Here is a 13,963-nt window from a genome sequence, read left to right as displayed (position 1 = left end):
GATGATACTATTTTGGAAATGAATTAAGGAGTTGTAGGGAGGAAGGACAAGATAGTGACTGCTGTTGGTATGGTAGAGGCTCTGCAGGCTTCCTAACCAGGGTACTTAGAATAGTGGAGTTTCGGGAATCCTCATGATGTCTGTTTGCTTTAAGATATGGCTTCACTATGTAGCTTAGGCTGACCTTGAACTCATCCATAGATACTTCGTGCTTCCCACGTGCAGGGATGACAGGTGCGAGCTACCACACTTGCAAGGGATACAATGCTTTCTTCACACAGAAGTTATTATACGCTTTCCAATGTATTCAGACTTGGGATTCTGCCTGGTTTGTTGTTGTGTCTGAATTGGAACGTGTGTGTTCTATCCTTTGAAATGTCTTAAACAGGTCAGGGGTTTGAGTTTGGGGAGAAAAGCTTGAAAAGGTTTGCAAGGTTAAAGTGATTCAACATTGTTCAACTGTAAAAAGAATATATATACATATATATATACATATACATACACACACACACACATATATATGTATAAATAAATAATTTGGGGTTTGTTTAGAATTACATCGCTTTTTAAAGACTTTAAAAATGCTCAACATAATTCATTATCTTTTCAACTTCACTTTTAGTCTTTTGGAAAAAAAGAGGAAGTAGTGACTGCTTAAGGGCAAGCAGCAGTAACACACACACACACACACACACACACAAACATGCACACACTCGCATACTCCTAGGACCAGTTAGGTCACATGTTTTTAAAGCATATTTTCATGCACACCCCTAGGACCAGTTAGATCACATGTTTTTAAAGCATATTTTCTGACTTCAAAGCCTTGTTTCTGAAAATTAAGCATGTACATTTATAACATTAGTCTTCACCAGAGGAGCTCTGGCCCTCTCTTGAATTCCACCTTAACATCCACAGAGACCAGCCCATTTCTTAGCCCCTCCTACCAGCGGGAGAAGACTTTCTCGAAGTCGGAACTGTGAAGGGCTCCCAACAGGGCTCCCGACTGACAGAGAACTAGAAGACACAGAGAAACCTGAGGATTCTCATTTAACTCTGGGAACTGTAAGCGATGTATTTACTCTCCCTGCCTGCTTCCTCTTGCACTTTCCGTAGCTATATCATCAGGGCAGCTTCCTAGCAGGAAGGCAGCCACGCGTGATTAAAACCTCACTTGTTCACTCCTCTGCCTTTGGGAAAAGTTCACAAAGCAGGCTCCAGTTTCCTTCTAACTGATGAGGATTTGGTTTCCTGGGTCTAAAGGCAGATTGGAATAAAGGTATAGGTCGTTTCCTTCAGCGGGTGCTGGGAAATTGAGTATAGAGAAGTGAATTGGCGCTCGGTTGTGTTCCACGTGATGCCTCCCAGTGATTCCTGACTCCTGGATTTGAGTTGCATGTTGCTAGCCAGTGAAGATGTTCAGGGGCAGTTTGGTGACTCATTTAAATTTTAATTAATAAAAAAAAATAGTCATACTAGTGACTTATGCAGAGAATTCCTGGTTATTTAATGGGTTGCTGTGTGCTGTGTCAGATAATACTGAAAAACTGTGAACTAACAAACGTTGCTGCTCGCAGCCTTTGGGTAACTTGTTCTGACAGGAGAACGGGTCAAAACTTTTTTATCCAGTTGCATGCTTAAATTTTGAAAGCGAATACCGTTTTTAGAATTGGGGTTCAAAAGATGAAAGCGGGAAAGGCACTTGGTTTTGAAATAAGTGACTTAACCTCTTAGTGTCTTTTACAACTTGTAATGATTTCATCACTTCAAACACTGGGTTAAGAAAAATGTTCCTGATGTTGGCCGATGGTTTAAACTACTTTCACTGAAGGCCAGTGGAGAGTGTTAGAGATGTGCCACTTAAAAAGGGTGGATTCTAGTAAGATATTTTGGATTCTAATTTGGGGAGTGGGGTATATTTGTGTTTCTTCTGTTTGTTGAATACATTTGAAATTGCAGTCAAAGAAATTCACAGGGAGTTTAACGAAATAAACGTATTGAGTCTGAAATTATATCCCAGATACATCGAGACCTTCGCAATGAAGCTAGTCTCTGTTTTCATTGAATTCAGGAAGAGTTAAATTTTAAATTAAGCAATAATTGTGAAATTCATAGAGAAGTTTAATGGCCTTTTCTCAAAGTTTTACAGAACTTCCTCTAAGGAAAACATATTTTATGGGAAGGAACACTTTCATTTTAACTGTATACGTTTTCAAATAGCATTCCACATTTATTTTTAAATAGAAAAAAATAAAGTTATGAAGCACACGTCTTAGCCTCTGGTAAGGTTCATGTCACAGAAGTCAATTGGCCTGTTTTTAACCCTTGTCTTTCCTAGTGCTGCTACTTAGACAGCAGTGTCCTGACACTAATTGTTTGATTGTTTAAATATTAATAAGCATGTTGCAGGAGTAGAAAAAAAGAGGAAGACAAAAGTTGCCACGTCCGTTTTTCCTCCCTTTCTATATATCCTCACATCCCCCTACCGTAGGCCATCATGCTGGTTATACCTCTTTCTTTCTTTATGATCGCTAACTCCTTTACAAACATTTTGAGAACTCCGAAGTTCTCCTAGGATAATGAACTCATGCTTGTCCAGTGCACACAAATCTGAAAGAAAAAAAAAAGAAATTCACACATTTTTTCCCAAAGGAATGGAACGTTTTCGCAAACCTTTGGGTTCTCTGATGTTTTATCCAGGTGAAGCAGCAAACACTTCCACGTATGAGGTGGAGCTGCTCCACTGTCGGACTCCAGCATCTCCACAGGCACTCATTCACTGACAGGAATTCCAAGCGCCCCACTGCCATGAGTAGAACCACTTCCTAGAAAGCCAGTGACCCAGATTCTAGACTCAACCCCAACGACAATCTCCATGAAACATCAGGCCTATCATCGTTTGCAACTTTTGATGGGTCTTTTCGTTTAAACACAATAAATACAATGGAGAAATAGGTGCAAGGTTTTGACTGGAGCCGGAAGTGGATCTACGCATCCTGCTCTATCCTGACTGATCCTGTGCTTTAGTCTTATTTTTTATCACACCCGCTGTCAAAATCTTGCTAAAAAATAGAACAATTGCAAAGAACAAAATAAAAACATATGTTGATTCTCCTCTAAGGAGTTACTTACTTTTAAATGACCTTCGTTTACTTACTCCTTTGGTAGTCATCGGTTACCTATCACGCATTAACACATAGAAAAAAAATTCATGCATTTTCATTAATTTATGCCTTTACATATTTTCCTTTATACTATAGAATCTACTCATTAACTCACAAATTGGGGAGTTAGATTTTGGTGCCGTTTTATATGGCATTCTCCACCAATTTAGGACTTTAATTAAAACATATTTTGATAACTGCAACTCTACATTCGTCCATATTTTCAGCAAATACTAATAAGTCTCTACTCTGAGTCAGATATCATGTAGGAGATGATATCCTACCAAGGTTGATGATAATCTATGAACTAAAGACTATGGTTCTTACCATGAGCTGTCTTCAGTCTGTGGCTATGCTGAACTGAGCAATCTTAAATGACTGAATATTTAGATTGATTATAAATATTAGTTTATATCAGTCTCTATAGCTCAATCTGATTCAGCCTTACAAGTGCATTTCTAGATAGCAATGAGATCATAAACCACCTAGTTTCTTAATCTCCACATCGTTACATTTTTTTTAAGCTGGAAAATAGGAATAAAAATAAAATTCAGTGTGCTGACAATGCTCAAAATATTTAACAAAATGCCTCTGAATACTACCTAATCTTTGCCATTTTGCTTTGGAGGAGTGTATCCTTCTTAAGTAGCTTCAGTACTGGAGTTTGCCTAAGATAACATTGGATGGTCTCGTACAGAAAAAGCAGAGAATCCAGTCATTCAGACACCTGCTACGGGAAGAGCGCTGCCTTATTTCACATCTCTTTCTTAACCAAGTTCAGCAGGTTCGGAATGGTACTTAGAAGGGTTCACCTTTTGATGTGACTTTAACGGTTTTTCCTCAGTATTAACTTTTAGCCTAGCAAACCTGAACAGCTATTCTTCGCACTATCAGAGATCGTTCGGCATCCTCATAGATTTTGAAGAATGTCAAGAGTCTTAACGATGTACTTCCAAAGTAGAAATAGAGATCCTGTAGAAACTACCTTCCTCCTGTTTTAGGGAGTTATGTCTCAGTGTTTCATGGAACTTCCCTTCACAGTGGATGGGACTGCACAAGAACGTGAGAGCAAACAGTATTCTCACAGACTCATAATTCACCAGAATTGAGGAAATGCAAGAGACTTCTGAGAAGATGCCTCAAACCTTCTGTAGCATCTTTCACAGCACTAGAGATATCCAGGCTTGCTTACGAGAAAGTAGGGCAAAGGCCAAGAGCTGGCTATGTGATGGTTACTCATAAGAAAGTTTGTAAAAAGAATGTTCACGTTTATCAATAATCAACTCTGACCAACTCATCATCTTCTACCTCTTGACTAGTGGGGCGACAAAGCTGGGGAACCATGATGCTGGGGTCCTTTTTTAGAGAAGGCAGTGAGCAGGGAAAATATTCTTCTGATCTTCTGATATGATCAGCTGTAGGGTGTGTGTGTGTGTGTGTGTGTGTGTGTGTGTGTGTGTGTGTGTGTGTGTATGCACACACGCATGCGTGCTTTGCAGGTGGGCTGAAGCATGTTTTTGCTGCTCTTGATGTGTAGCCCTCAGTGTTTTACTGTCTGTGACTTTTAATCCACTCAGAGCTATCTTTAAATACAGTTTTCCTTTCTTCTAAAACAAATACAAACATTCAGTGTTGAGCATAAGCAATTTTGAAAACCTGCACTACCAGTTTAATCGGTTAATTAATTCAAATGTCTACAGAGAAATGCAACAAGTGCCTATTGAGTGAGCTGGGATTGAAAGACAAGAGACAGCAGACCTTATCTTTCTTTTCTTTCTTAACGCGTGCAGCTGTGAGCAATCTGCTCAACCTTCTACTCCTTTGCTTGCCCTTGGAATCCACAGGCAACGTCAGGTATTTTAAGTGAAGAGTAGGTTTTGAGCTAAGTGTCCCTAATATGCCTAATTTTGGCATCCTTACCAAATATAGAAAACTCGTGTGTCCACAAGACTCAACTTATATTTTCTTATTCATTTGTCTGTGTTTATGAACTATTTTCCAATCATTTAGTTTGAAGAAAAATGTGAGTTCTATTATTGGCTCCTATTTATACAGCGACAAGTGGCTTATAAGAAGGCTACCTAAGAACTTCATTCTTAACCGAGGCTGGTAGCACAGGCAGGTAATCCCAGCTACTTGAGAGAAGCTGACACAGGAGGTTAGCAAATCCAAGGCATACCTGGGCGCCACATTAAGTCCTTTTGCTTGTCAAACATTCACTAAACTGTAGATTCTGTCCTCAATACTGAAAAAAACAAAACAAAACAAAAAAAGAAACAAACAAAACAACAACAACAACAAAACCCAAACAGCATGAACAGAAAATTCCATTCAGCTTTGTTTTTGTTGATGTTGTTGTTGATGGCTGAACTAACAGAGCAGTCACTGCTGTTGATACTTAGAGGGATGAAAAGAGAAATTTGGGGGAAAAAATGAAATGGCTCTCTGTAGTAGCTTATGTCCATGGCCTGCACCTGATGCACTTTGGAAACTTGTTATCAGAGCGGCCAAGTTGTTCATAGTCCCTGCTCTTGATGTGCTCCATGTGTGCTTCTTAGCCTCCTCCAGCTGCGGTTAACAGAACAACTAAGGGGAGGCTCAGCACAGCGCATGCTCCCAAAGCCCCGTCCCACAGCAGCTCCATTGCTCTGCCCTTGCCACCTGCTCGGTGATGGATAGGACACTGCACCAACATCGCAGGCTCTTTGAAAAGATTAGTTTCAGATTTGTAATTTCAGGGTTTTTGAACTACTTAGCTTTTCATGTAGGCACATAGTGCTTTAAACTAAATAAGGCATATGCTATTTTATCAAAACCACAAAATAGACATATTAAAGACTGATTTATGTTTTTATGAATCATGATAAGAAATATTTATTTAACCCAGGGATTTATATCCGGGTGGCAACAGAGGGGAGTCTTTAGACTATTTGGAGTCTTGAGGTCCTTTTCATCTCTGATTATGCTGGACAGTATAAAGCACTTGCCTTCACCCTTTGTAGAACAAAGTAAGAAGTTTACTTTTCCTAGCAATCCAGAAGGTTACAGTCAAGAAGAGCTTATAAACTATTCTTAGTGTGCATATGCATGACGTGGTCATAATTAACAGCTGAGGGCTAGATGCTGGGTGCATCTCTGCCTCTAGAAACATTAGGTCAGCAAATAGCTTCAGAATTTCAGCCAGTGGATTGGCACACTTCCTATTTGCACCACACTTCATGCCCATAGCTTTGACAAGATAAGCCAGTCGAATGCAGTCTATAAGCAGAGAACTGGTTGTTAACCCCTGGATGAAAGATATTTTCTTTTTGGGTTTACAGATCTGTAATTTCAGAAGATATTGCTTGTCTGGGGTCATTTAGGGGAAGAAAAATGTGACTTAAATTTTTAGGTTCTGATGTTTATTTATGGAAACAAAAAGGCAATTGATTTTGTGGAATTTTTTTTACCTGAATTTTATGCAATATTTTGAAAACATCAAGAGAAGTAATTTAGAGCAATCGTGTCTGAAGTTATTAAAAATCAATTTGGAGGAAAGTGCACTAAGATGTATGCATGTACAATGATGTAGATTATTCTATATAGACTCTTTCATCTAATTATGATGTCTTAATAACCATTAACTAATTACTCTGTCCACTATGACCTCAAATATCAATAGCTTTTGATAACCTTTTTATTCATAAAGAAGAGGGAGATGATTTTAAAATCAACTGAGTTTATGAACACAGGTTAAAGAAGAAAAACCTGGCATTTTTATAATTCATGGAAGAGCATTTTACTTTCACTGTACAATGTACATGTCCAAATAACACCTTCTAAGCATTGACAGAGGCTTGATTCTCAGAAGTTACAGCTAACACACTTTACAAAGATTTGTTCTAGCAAAAATTGTAATTTAAATACATTTCTTGAAATCAAGGTTATATGGTACATGCCTATAATCCCAGGCCGGTAAATCAGGGTTACCTAGGAGACAGAGTGAGTTCAAGGCTCACCTGGCCAATCTAATGAGGTCATGCCTCAGAGCAAATAGTGAAACAATAGGGCTAAGACATAGCTCAATGGTTAATGTATTTGCTGAACATGTGCAATGCCCTAATATTAAAACTAAAATATAAATATCGAAATAAAAAGGTGTAGTTTAAAGCTGTTAAACAGTTATTATAATCTATTACTTATATTTATTTTCCCAGTAACAACCAGGGATTTAAATTTAAAGTACGTAAACATTTACAATATTTAAACGGAACTTCCTCCCTCCTTTGCATTGTCTACCATGCTGCCTCTCACTTGTCAAAACCAGAATGATGAAACAGACAACTTAAGAAGATTCAAGGGATGAGAGGCGATGGGTTCGAGGTGCATAGGATGAGGGTAGCATGGCTCCCATGGGCTCCTGGCAGAGAAAAGCATTTGTAACGGAACCTGAAAAGAACCAACCATAAAATCAGATGAGAAAACAGGGGTTTAGGGTAATGTGGGAGTTCGGGAAGGATGGTGGTTCCAGAGGAAACAAAGGTTGGGTAGGATGAGGGTGGAGAATTGGCTTCCTTGTTAGAGAAGGTAGAGGTTGTTCCTGATCTTCCCCAGGTACATCTCAGTGCAGTGATGGAGGCAGACTGACTAGAGGAGGAAGCAGAAATGGGATAGAGATGGCAGAAGTCAGAGGACAGGGCGCATCTGAATACAGAAAGGAAAGAATCCTTTCTGGAAGGATCAGGGACTGGGAGACTACAGTACGTTTGGCAATCTGATAATCTGATCGAAGCTGATGTTTGATGATTCAGGAAAGAAAATCTTTGCCATCAGAGTAGAGAGTCCTTGAGGGAATGTGAAGGTAAGACTCTCCCGTTCAGAGCCATGTGCCCAGGTCTGTCCAGGGGATGGAAGGCTGCCTCTTCAGTGACTAATTGTCACATGTAGGACAGTCCCAAGCTAATATAGGTGGGTGAAATCCTGGAGGGTGAGAAGGAAGTCAAGTCACTTCCATGAGTGGGAATGCCTCTTCATGTTCTGAGGCTCAGAATCTAAAATACAACCATGGCTCGGTTGGGTTATGTCTCTGTAGCAGTTGATTTTAGAGTGAGTGTTTCTTCTGTTTTGCTTTTTTTTCTGAAAAAGAGAAGGAAGGGAAGAAAAAAGGGAGGAAGAAAGGGAGAAAGAAAGGAAAGAAGGAAGAAAAAATGAAAACCTTGAAAATAAAACAGTGTATTCAGTAAAACAAACAGCCAAACAGTACCAGATCTTTAACATAAAACATCCCAAATAAAAATACAGAGAAATCCAGGAATGTGTAGGACTCGGGTTCTTTAATACAAGTTAGTTAATAATTGGCAAGGTGTGTCACACTTTGGCATGGTTTCCAGTAGGCAGGAATGGAGCTTTGTTCTTCTCAAACCCTTGTTGGATTTCATGCCTCTCCTTGTCCATGTTAGGCCTGCTTCTACACTTCATCGAATCTCAATGACTTTTGACCTGTTCCAAGGGCCGACGAGTTCTGGAATCTGTTTTCCTCATGTACCACTTGGTAGAATAGCTGCTGAAGTTGATTTGAGATCTGAGTTCTGTTTGCCTCCTGCTTGGCTCCTGCTGGCTCCCTAGCGATGTCTTTGGGTTCCACTTGAAGTACATAGGCTGCCTTTTGTCTACCGCTCCAGTTTCAGAGGAAAAATTAAAAGTACCTTATTATTTTAAGACAGGCATTTTGAGGCGGAACTCAGTATTTAGACCACTCTGGAGCCTCAACTTCCTCGTGCTGGGGTTACAGGTTTGTGTCGTAACACCTGGTTCTCAGAGTGTTGGTGTATCTGATAAGATAGTCTAGAATTTGATTACATTCATGGAATTCTCCTGTACAGGATTGGGGGTCAGCAGGAGAGTCCTTGCCTGGCATGTGTGGGGCTCTGGGGTCTATCCCTAGTACCATCAAAAGCAAAAGCAAATCCAAACTGAACCTTTATCATTGTGCTTGAGACAATTAGTAATAAAACAACAATCAAAAGGAGAATCTTTCTCAGAGTCCTACTACTGAGCTGAGCTTTCTTCAACCTGATCTTGTTTTTTTTGTTTTTGTTTTTTTTCTCATCTGAAGGCCACTTCTTTTGCTTCTTTTTCAAGCACTGGACAGAGTCTTAGGGAACAGCTGGTTGCTATAAGCAAAGTCATGGGTTCTTCCTACCCACGACAAAAATGATATTATTGAAATATTGACTCATATATTTCTTCAAAGCTAAAAAATAAATCACAGCTTTAGAGGTCCATTAGCCATTATCATAAATTCTCTGTACATAAAAGAGCCTCACTTCTGAACCACGTGGAGCCTTAGTCTGAGGAGCTCAAGCTGTTCATCTTGTAAGTGGAGTAAACACTCTGGTCAGAGGCTGTGCCATTGGCTCTGGCCTTACCGTGAATAGCTGCACTGTCCCATGATAGGAACCCATCCCTTTCCCTTCCTTCCTCTCTCCCCCCTTCCCTCCTGCTTTCAGGACAGTCGTGAAATGGAAAGTCACTGTACACTCCCCTCCTTTTTCTCACCATGTTCCTTAAGTTATAGTTTAGTCAACAGTCAACCATCTTCCTCATCTGTAAAACCAAGGAGACTGTCAGACATTTGTTTTGTTAATTTTATATTTAAAAAAGACTATTGGTAGAAGCTGAACTGAGACCCTACAGGTTTGATTAAGACTTTTGGTACAGCTTTCTAGCTTATGCACAAAGGTCAAGGAAATATGCAGATGATATTTGGAGGGAGTGAAAGTCATGTTAAGTTATTATCAAATTCAATGCATCTTTGAATAATATTCAGGGTGGAGTACAAGAGCATTATGGTTCCAGCAAAGGACAATAGCACAGAGAGAATGCATTTCCTGCTATGTTTACCCACTATAGTTCTGCCATGGTACTATATCTCATCATAATTTTTTTTAATACTCTGGTGATTTCATTAAATGAATTTAACCTCAGACTGTTTTGAGGACTTCCTTCCTAACCTTCACTAGACTGCCATCAGGTACCACAACCAAAAGGTGACTAAGAACCATTGAGAATATTTCCCTCAAGCACAAACTTTATCTTTACTGATACCTTAATCCTGCAAGAGACTGGGTTTATTTCTCATTTCGAAAGGGAATTTCCATTCATGGTATCTAGAAATAGATTTTTAAGATTTCTTGTACCTAAGAAGAAAATTGTGTCTTTAAACCTCTTTTCTGTGTTACACAATCCTGGACCCGTGGGCTTGCGTTCTCATGTTTAATGGTTAAACTTCCTCATGATGCCTAGACAGCTGTATGAAGCGCTCACCCAAGTTTGCGCACCCCCCTCTTAAAGATTTTAGTTCAATTGTTCCATTCAAACATCCTGTTGACATCACACTTTAAAGAATAAACAAGACCAGTTTCCCAAATTTCCAAAATAGTTGCTGATCCATGTTGATCCAAAAGCCAAGTGCAGAAGTTCATTCAGAAAGAAAATGGCTCCCAGGAGACAGTTCTTCTCATCAGATGGATTTGCAGAAGGTTTTGCCTGGACTTTGTCTTAGAGAAAATATGAAGCTTTATCTGTGGGGCAAGCTCTAGTAAATCACTGGTAGAAAAGAAACAAAAAGACTAAAATCCATCAGTTAAAGACCCAGTGGGTCCTGGTGCAAAATACAAGGATTCCCAAAGGGCCATATTTGCAACTCTCAGTCTGCAGAAAATACACACACTTGGGCTCAAAGCACCCTGACTTCTCAGCACTTTGTGCCCCTTTGTTAGGTGCGTTTAAAAGGGTTGACACTGACTGAATCACCTTCTCAGTTTCTATAAGGGGAAAGGCAGAACTTTCTCACTCTATATTGGCTAAAAATGAACGTTGAGTATTTTTCAGTCATCACTGTAATTCTATTCCAGTGGTGGTCTAATTGACAAGAGGGTTTTTATTTAAAACAACCTGTGGAGTATTTGTAAGCAACCAGCTTATAACTGTGGTTCAAATATAGAAAAGTATAAAAGATAAACAAAGGTTAAAGTCATCTTTCATCAGTAACATGGTGAAACTTGGCTACTAGTTTTTCTCAGGTTCATTCATTAAGTCTACTTTCTACCACCAAACTAGTAACTAGGTCACTTAACCTACTGGCCGAGCTAACATGCATATATTTATATTGTTTTAATTTTGATTAATTTTTAAAATCTTTAACGTGTACACTGAGGTAGAGAGAGTGAGCTATGAATGTAGAGCTGTCCTCTCCCTAGGCTAACTTGGCCGGGCTTGTCTGTTCCTTCGGCTGCTGCTTATAAACTTGATGCACAACGATGGCAGGCATAAGAGAATTTCCTCCAACTTCAAAATTTTACGACTCTAAAATATGGCCAGAGTGGCCACTTGCTTAGGTGAAATGATGGAAAATCACAGCCAACATTGAATGTCAAGGAAAGAACATGAGAAAATAATCTGAGGACTGGGCTGGTTTGCTTTGTTTGTCGTTCGGTGTGAAACTGGGCTGGGCAGTTTGCTTACTCTGACATGCGCACATTCCCCTGAGTGAGTGTTTCCTAGTGGCCAGGTTGTGTAGGGAAATGCTACAGGGAAGCAATAAATAGTGTTCATTGATGTGGAATGCTGAGGGCTGTGCATGGAAGCCTGCTGAATGGTCAGGTGTGGTGGCTGTCCCATGGAAATGGTGAGTGCTGCCTTCTAACCAAAGCTCTGCCTCAGTGCGGGACTCAAAACAGCTAACTCCCCTAACCCCCCCAACCCCTGCCATTGCATGCCTCACTCAGCAACTACGATCCGTTGGCATTCACGATCCGTTTCACATTGCTGGGTTCTGGATTGCTATGCCTAAGTTATTGAACTGTGTTTTAAAGGGATGATTAGTTAAAAAAAAAAAAAAATCAGTCAGATGGGCCGTAATCCAGCCAGACAGATGTTCTTCTAACAGAAAATTTGAACACACATAGACACGTGGGGCATTTGGAAAGAAGGAAGAGACAAGTGGGGACTGAGTGAGAGGACCACCACCTGTAGGCAACGAGAGGATGCTGGAGACACAAAGTGCAGTGCTTTGGTTTTGGACTTCCGCTTTCTAGAACTGCAAGAAAATGAATGAGCGTCACAAATCTGTAGTCTTGTCTTCTTTCTTTTTCTTTCTTTCTTTCTTTCTTTCTTTCTTTCTTTCTTTCTTTCTTTCTTTCTTTCTTTCTTTCTTGGTAAGATATGACATTTCTGGCATGTTGCTTAAGGCTTTCCAATAACTCATTTCTTCTCGAGCAATTTCCAATTGTTTCTGGATATTGTGTCATTTAAAATTGTTTATTTTGTGAATGTGTGTGTGTGTGTGTGTGTGTGTGTGTGTGTAGATACTGCTTTTGTTCAACAGCTGTGTGTGCTCACTCTTTTCCTTTGTCTCTCTGTCTCTGTCTCTCTGTCCCTGTCTCTCTGTCTCTCTGTCTCTCTCTGTCTCTCTGTCTCTGTCTCTGTCTCTGTCTCTCTCTCTCTGTGTGTGTGTGTGTGTGTGTGTGTGTGTGTGTGTGTGTGTGTGTGGGTGTGTGGGTCAGAGTATAGCTTAGAGAGTTAGTTTTCTTCCTTGCACCATGTGGATCTTGGTTATTGAACCCAAGTCATCAGGCTTGGCAGGAAGTGCCCTTTCGCACTGACTCATCTTTGCTTAAGTCGAATTTGCCCATTCGAATTTGCTTGAGCACATGTGGCAAAAATAAAGTTCAATGGAGAAAAAATTAGTACTGAAATAAGCCAGTGCTTAGGTACCTAGTAGTTTGTTGTTCTAGGTTCTGTGAATAGAGAATTCCCTTACATTCATTCTCAGTACATGGTTCATTTATATTCTGGGCAGTTTTCTCTAGTATTCCATGAAAAGTCCTTATTTGCTTATTTGTCCTTTTATCAAGAGTAGTTAAATAATTGTTCCTGGTCCAAGTAGAGAACCTGGGGAAGGAAGCAGAACTCTCTTTGTGCTGTTCAGAGTTAGGGCCACCACTATGTAATAAAGTCCACAGCTTGTGCTGAGCTATCATATAGAAATACGATGGTCCAAGCTGGTAGATATATCAAGAGTGCTTCCTCACAAAGTGCTTAGACAGAACACTGAATGGCAAGCACACAGCTCCAGGGAGAGCCGCAGCTGACTGGGAGTCTTTAGCACTGAGTCTTTCCCTGATATTTCCCTGCCCCCTTCCTGTGTATCTTCTTAGTTTGTGCTTCTCTGAAGTCCTATTTTAAGCCAATAGACTCTGTTCCTTCTTTGATACTCTGGTGTGTGCTCTGTATGTGGTTGTGGGTTTAGAGTGAGCTTTAGGAAGGCACATGTGACTGAAGAATTAGAGACCTAAAAGAGAAAGCAGGAAGGCCAACAATCAGCTCCAAAGGAAGAGCATGGGTTCCACTGCATGGTAACAGGGGCGTCATCGTGATGTGTTGGATAGGCCCTGCGGTTGTGTGACTGGGCTGAGAAACCCACCAAGTTGATAACCCATCTCTCCGAGTCTGGGAATGAGCATTTACATCTCTGAGTGAACAAGGAAGCCCTCAGACTTTCTGTACTAAAGTAGTGTGGTTTTGGGGGACATTTCTTATACATTCATTCCTCTTAAAGTACCTTTTTACTTGTTTGCTTTGAGACAAGGTTTCATTATGTAGCCTTGGCTTACCTGGAACCCATTATATAGAGCAGGCTAGCCTCTAACTCAGAGGTCTACCTGCCTCTGCCTCCTGAGTGACAAGATTAAAGGCATGTGTCACCATGCCTGGCACATTTACTGTTTAAATTCCTACTGCTCACTTTTCTCTGGCTG

The 13,963-nt window shown here is 40.2% G+C and overlaps 1 protein-coding gene across 1 annotated transcript in view; it reads left to right on the top strand.

Moving 5' to 3' along the window:
- The first annotated feature begins 958 nt into the window (after nucleotides 1-958).
- Nucleotides 959-13,963, top strand: part of Pla2g4a (phospholipase A2 group IVA) — a 141,026-nt gene continuing 128,021 nt past the window's right edge. Inside the window, exon 1 of the mRNA XM_032915481.1 lies at nucleotides 959-1,065. The gene's annotated coding sequence lies outside the window, so the exon portion shown is untranslated. The remainder of the gene's footprint in view (nucleotides 1,066-13,963) is intronic.

The sequence above is a fragment of the Rattus rattus genome, chromosome 10 (genome assembly GCF_011064425.1).
Source record: "Rattus rattus isolate New Zealand chromosome 10, Rrattus_CSIRO_v1, whole genome shotgun sequence".
Lineage (NCBI taxonomy): Eukaryota > Metazoa > Chordata > Mammalia > Rodentia > Muridae > Rattus > Rattus rattus.
This window is presented reverse-complemented; position numbering and strand designations above follow the sequence as displayed.